This window comes from Branchiostoma floridae, chromosome 18 (genome assembly GCF_000003815.2).
Source record: "Branchiostoma floridae strain S238N-H82 chromosome 18, Bfl_VNyyK, whole genome shotgun sequence".
In the NCBI taxonomy this organism is placed as follows: Eukaryota; Metazoa; Chordata; class Leptocardii; order Amphioxiformes; family Branchiostomatidae; genus Branchiostoma; species Branchiostoma floridae.
In genome coordinates, this window is record NC_049996.1 from 12,517,762 (window position 1) to 12,525,048 (window position 7,287).

A 7,287-nucleotide genomic window follows, 5' to 3' on the forward strand; every position below is an offset into this window, starting at 1 on the left:
CCGCCCATACCTCAGCTTAAAGTCCTTAAAAATGATACTGCGATAAAAGCATATTTTCTCGTTTCTCCTTTTTGACGTGTACTTAATATCCTGTGTCTATGCACAATGGTGTAATCTGAACTATTCCACCAGATGGCGCGATGCACTCAAGTTTGAAGACGCAAAGAAGTTAATAATAAGTTAATAAGTGTTTTCAAAAGGAGTAAGTAATAATAACATTACATGCGAATTTTTATTGTAATTGGGTTTTCTAATTACTAAATGCCGTTAGTATATATTTTTATATTTTCTTTCATGATATGACTGACTTGTTTGCGTACCTCCTGTAGCAAAGATTTCTGTTGCTGGTACAGAAAATCATTTAGCGATATCCACTACGAATATATTTACCTTTGCCAGAATGGCTAAGGTTATGTTTTGGGCTTGTGAGTCTGTCTGTCTGTGTGTGTGTGTGTTAACAGCATAACTCAAGAAGCCTTGGATGTATCCCGATAATATTTGGTAGGTGGGTAGGGGTCGGGAAAACGAAGGTCAAGTTCGATAATGGGCCCCCTAGCGGCTTGCTAAGGTACTGCAGCAGAACCTCAATTTTTGATATCTCGTGTTCTGGACATGTTGTGGTTATGATTTTTGAGCGGTATATAGCCCTTAGGGCAGAGAGTAAGTGCTGTAAGTTTGGACCCCCTAGCGGCTTGTTTGGAACTGCAGTCATCGATTTCCTTTCAAACTTTGGACGAGAATAACTAGAGAACGTGTTGATGGATCGTCATGATTTTTGGAAAGTAGATAGCCCAAGCAACTATGTACATAGTGAAATACTAATTATGCAAATCAGCAACTAATTTGCATAATTAATGAGGAAAGTTTATAAATCCACTGCATTTCACGATAGGACTTTCAAACTTGTCACATATATAGATGAGAAACAGAGAAATATCAATGCATATTAATTATGCAAATGACGGCCTCATTTGCATAATTAATGAGAAAATATAAACGTATTGACTGATCGTCATGATTTTTGGTATGTAGATAGCCAAAGGGAAGACTTACATGATGGAATTCTAATTATGCAAATCGACAGCTAATTTACATAATTAATGAGGAAAGTTTGTAAATCCACTGCATTCCTTCATAGGACTTTCAAACTTGTCACATTTGTAGCTGAGAAAGAAAGAAATATCAATACATTATTAATTATGGAGATGATGATCTCATTTGCATAATTAATGGAAAATATAACGTGTTGACGGATCGTCGTGATTTTTGGTATAGATAGCCTAAGTAAAAACTTACATAATGAGATACTAGTTATGCAAATTAACAGCTAATTTGCATAATTAATGAGGGAAGTTGATAAATCCACCGCATTCAGTGATAGGACTTTCAAACTTGTCACATATGTAACTGAGAAAGATGGCAGAGAGTAAGAGGTGTATGTTTGGGTCCGCTAACGTCTTTCCTTGAACTGCAGGAGCCGGTTTAGTTTCCTACTTTGAAAGAGAATAAGTCAAGAAGGATGAAAGGATCATCATGATTTTTGGTATGCTGATAACTTAAGTGATGCTTGATACAATTTGATATTATTATGTAAATAGGGATCTAATTTATATAAGCAATGGCAAAATGTTATGAAGCAATGGCAAAATGTTATGAACCAACTCCAGGCATATAAAATAAAATGTAATGAGTAACAAATTTATGTCTACAGACATCATTCTTCATAACAAACCTGGTTTATTTGGCAAAGGTATGTGTTCGTGGAACTCTAGTTTCAACTATTATATGCTGGCATACTGGTACAGTACTAGATACCGGACAATTCTGGACAATATTTACATATGTAATTATAAGATGCGTCATTACTTACAAACGAAGGCTTCCCTACTGTCTTAACACTTAAAATCACAATTTAAATCACAATTGTTAACGGTTTGCCCACTAGAGCACTGCTACTATGGTGCATTCAAAACGACAAAATGATAGTGGTAGTCAACAAAAGAGTGTTTCATACTGGAACAAGAGCTGTCTACTATTTTTTTAAAATCACGGTCACAGCATGTACATGACACGATATCGTGAAGTTGCTGCCATGCCGTAGAAACCCATCGTCAAACGTGACCTTTGTTTTCCTGACCCTACTCACATACCAAATATCATCAGGACCCATCCACAACTTCTCAGGTATGCTGTCCACAGACGGACAGACAGACAGACAGACAGACAAACAAACAGCACCCGAAACATAACCTTCTTCTTGGCGAAGGTAACTACACTCAGAAATACTCCTCAACCAGTGAATGGGTGATTTCACTTTTAACACAGGTGTCAGATAGTACTCAAGTACAGCCTTTTAAACTTGATTGCTCAGAGCTACTCGACTGAAAACGTAACATCATGCCCCAAATACAGCCCTCTTGAACTTTGCCGGCCCCACTTACACCCCGTATCTACCAAAGTCAAAGGTTTGGCCGCTGTAGTGGAAATTGAATATGTTTTCTCGATATTTAATATTTTCTACGAGGGAGGGCGCGTATCCAGGTCGCGACCTCCCCTCCCAGTCTATTACACATAGTGGTGAGATTGCCTAGGACGGGTCCACTCCACATGTTTAGGGGTGTGCTTTTGTGAGTTTGTAGGGTGGATTGAAAATCTTTAAACATAGAAAGGTAGGGTATTACTATTGTAAGTTTCGAATATTTGACAGAACAAAAACGAAGTTCAAAGAACGAAGCTCTTTTTGGTTACTTTGTGCATATTCTTTTCTTTAAAATCATACTTTTACATATTGCATCATTTTTAATTATCAAATCAAGGGTACGTAAATCCAATTTAGTCGCTTAGGGTGCCGTCACGTAGGTCGTGCGATCGTCGCACGGCCGCTAACTTCGGGAATTTTGGAGTACAAAAATGTACGTCTCCTGCAAAGTTCAACGGTCTTGGCACATGTAATGCTGTTTTGTATCCATGTCGTTGGATGTTTCTGTCACGGCCTGCTTGAAACTCCTATGGCATCAAAATCGTACGACCATCGCACGATCTATGTGACCGTGCCCTAGTTTGGCGATCACCTTCTTGTGCAAAAGGAGCCAGGCTGTGTGTACACTTAAGAAGTGCAGGAGTTGGCAACATGTTCGACCTTCGGAAACGTTTTACAAAATGGAAGAGTTGCGATAGATATAGTATGGTATGGCCTTCTTAAGAAATATGTTCGAAACTAGAATGTGATTTTTTTTTCTAAAATATTCCATGTACACAATTAACACTACGACACCTTTGTCAAAAGAAATCAAACATTCAAAACACAACAAACTGTCCAGAGAGAAAGTTGATATTTCAAAAGGATTATATTGCTACTTTTAATCGTATCATTACCCGTTGGTATTCTGTAGTGCTGAATAAAAGCGTGCCTTTTCCCAAAGACATCCTTATATTATACCAATTAGTTCTCCCATCAGGGGGTGGGGAGACACGTAAGCTTATGGCATAGCTACTCGCAGTGATTTCCATTACTTAGAGCGTGGGTGACAACTTTATTAACAGATAGGAGGGCTGGCACTTAATACACCAACATGACACTATCTTAAGCGTTATCTAACTTTTCTCCTCCAAATATACCCACTTGCTAACGTATGTTTGATTAGAACTTGTCTTTCACACCTTTTATTTAGCCTCGGAGCTATACGAAATGACAGGGAGAAATCCCTCAAAATTAATGTCCATCCGTCTTGCGTTGTTCAATGTCATAATTTTTCATCACTAACGCTTATTACGCATGCTTAACGCTTTCTAAAGGCCGCTGGTCTTAATTTGTTTTCCGTCCTATCGTCCCACGGCAGCGTCGGCGTTTCATAGATATTGTCTTTCTACTAAAGCCTCAACCCTAAAGGCGGAAAATCTGTTACGAGTTAAGGTGTCTACTGGGACTGTGGTCCCGTCTCGAGCGCTAGAAGGTGTGAAAACAACGTAGTGGAGGTAGGAAACGGCCAGGCTTTGTAAACTCAGCCGCCATTAATCATACAACACACCCCCTCTTTTGCTGCTATTACTCTTCGTTTAAAGTTGTCAATATCTTTCCGATCGCAGAGTCATTCCAAGTAAGTCGGCCGAATCTGTGTAGAGTATGTTTTTTTTCGTAAGATGCAGTCGAGAAGTCGAGAGTCTTTCTCATCATAGTCTGACGAAAAAGGCTTAAGATTAAGAACAAAGTAAAAAGACTAAGCCGCAATGGAATGTGGGCATTTCAGCTCCAAATGTATCCCCGGAAGAACGAATGGCCAGGCGCCAAACTGAGTATAACAGAGTAAAGATCTGTGTGTGGATGGTGTTCAGTACCAGGGACAGGTCTGTTAACATGTATGTAGATGGTGTTCAGTACCAAGGACAGGTCTTTTTACTAGTGCATGTATGGTAATCAGTGCCATGGACAGACGGGTTAACCTGTGTATTGATGATGTTCAGCACCAAGGACAGCTCTGTTAACTAATGTCATGATGGTGTTCAGCACCAAGGACAGGTCTGTTAACCTGCGTGTAGATGATGTTTAGTACCATGATCTGTCTGTTAAGCTATATGTAAGCAATGTTCAGCACCAAAGACAGGTCTGTTAACCTGTAGTTCGATGGTGTTTAGCACCAGGGTAAGAACAACTAAAAGAAATAATTTAATAAATGTTTTCTATAACATAGAACACAATAAGCATGGGAAAATTTGACGCCTAGACATTCGGCATAAAAATTTGAAGATCGGACGACGTGTCCTAGTCCCAATGTCATCGACGAATGACGTGCTTGTTTCTACCTACCCCCCCCCCCCCACTCCCTATAACACTCCAATGAAATCTACGAAGTTTTGTGGACCGACGTAACAATAACTCAAATTCAGCGTTATGAATTAACCATGACCTTGATATGCCACAACAAGCAGCCGTTCCACCCTGGCGCTCTGAGTCCACGGTGGGGGCGGGGGTCCCAGAATCACTAAATTCAGAAGTAATTTCATAACGTAATATTTTTTCTGACATGGCTAAGACCCGGGCATAACCTCCTGATCTCTGTCCCAGCCCCGGAACAGCCGCTACAATATTAGAAAACGTTGGGCAGTTTTTAATTTACTTTTGTTGGAGCCGCGCCAGTGACGGAAGACAAGGGATGATGTATATATAATACGCGTACCGTAGACACCCATCAAGGAGGGGGGGGGGCTTTGCTGATCTTGTTTTACTCACATTGGCTTGACACAAATAGCACCATTTTTGTCTTGTACATTGTGAACTCAATGCTAGATTTTAAGTATATGTCTTTTTACATTTGATAAATCATTATTTTGACTCAATGCGTTAGTTTTAATGCAAACGAAGACGTGGGATGGAACGACACATGATGGTAGTAACATCAAGACCATTGTTTATAGATTTCATTTTAAGGGTAAGGAGATATGTCAAATACAAATTGTAACGTTTGTTTTCGGAACTTTTCTTTCAGCTATATTTCTCTATATTGCAATCTTAATTGTTTTGCACTTTGAATATTGTCTACCCTTAAAATGCTGCATTGAAACCTGGTCATATTCAAATGTGGGTCAAATTAGATCAAGTTTACAATTATTTACTTTCAAACATTTAAGATAACTTACAAGCCATTTATCGTATCAGAAACCGTTCTAAAGTTCATTTCTATCGGACTATCCTATCCAATGGACACGTATACAGGGCAGCCGGTGTGAAAGATGGGTGGGCCTGTGCGCAATACACTGGGTAGGAACCAGGCGAGGACGTCGATAAACGGGGAGGGCACCAAGGGTGGGAGGGGGAGGGCTGTTATTCCACCTCAAGGTCATTTAATTGGGGCAACGGGCGGTCTATATTAACTGGAGGTTGCCGCCGACAATGTGCGGCAATTATTTCCCCACGCTAGGGTGTTATCACTCTTGTTCCCCGGCGCTGTGTGTGATGGCAGAGGTCAAAAACGCGACACCAACCGCCGGAGGGTTGTCCCAGCACGGGCGGGGGGAGGGCGCCTGGGGGAGGGTTAGGTGGGCGGGAAAGTAGGGGCAGACGGGGTTCTTCTCAAGCGGTAGTGGAGCTAACGATTGGGTCACTTTATATACCGCAAATAGAGGCTATAATTGACTCTTTTGTAGGGAACGTGTTTCCATTGGTGTTTAGGGGAAGATCATTCGAGTGTCAGGAGACAAGCGTTAACATTTCTTTCTGAGCTCGGCTAATTTATTACCGACACTTTCGATTTATGTTACACAACTCGACCAGGGTTTACCATCCCAGTTTATTTGTCATTGGCTACGTCAAGTGACCGTTAGGAAAAGGTAGGGCATTAGGAAGATGTATATGAAATACTAAAAATATTTCACGGAGCTTTTCAGATAAATGTACAAAGTATATATATCAAGGAGAAATATGTAATCTTACTTTGGCAGTTCTTAAGTCACCAGCCTTCTTTTCTTTCACTTTAGTCTTCTGTCACATTCACTCATTTCCGTAATGATTCCGGCTCTCTCTCCAAACGTTCACAAAGCTAAAGCTATAATGATGCGTCCATTTGATTCTTGTGAAACATATCGTTTCTCATTATGTCTTCTTCACATTCACTCCTCTTCTGTCTATCCTTGGTACCGTCTCTCTCTCTCCACATGTTCAATCAGCTATAATACTGTGTCCATTTGATCTTTATCACATCTATCTTTTCTCCTTTTATCTTTTTCACATTCATTCATTTTATTCCTATCTTTCAATCCGTTTATCTCTCCATACGTTCACTAAGTTATAATGATGTGTCCATTTGATTTTTGGGACATCTACCTTTAATCATTTTGTCTTTTATTCACATTCACTCATTTCCTGCCTATCTTTGGATCCATCCATCTACTTCTCTTTTCATATGTTCCCAGCTGTTCCACAGCGCTGTCAGCCATTGCCGCTATGATAGATGACTGGGGAGATGCAGTTCTCGGATGATCCTATCCCTGGAGGTAACGGATAAGAACAGGGTCGCACAGAGAGTTCCGGGGTCGCTTAATAGTTGGAAACCCGCGAATTAACTTACCCCCATAGGCCCTGGCTCTATACGTCATTATGCATCACCCCTCTAGGCCTGCCAGAGGGGTAATACTCTTATATAGTATCGGCAATAATGGGAGATTTTTATACTTCCTTTGTACCATCGATTTTGGTCCTATTCTACATTTCTATGACGTATCAAACCATTGATGTAGATAGAATACATATGACAGAGAGTATTCAACATTCGTTATGTTCTCTGAATAGGAGTA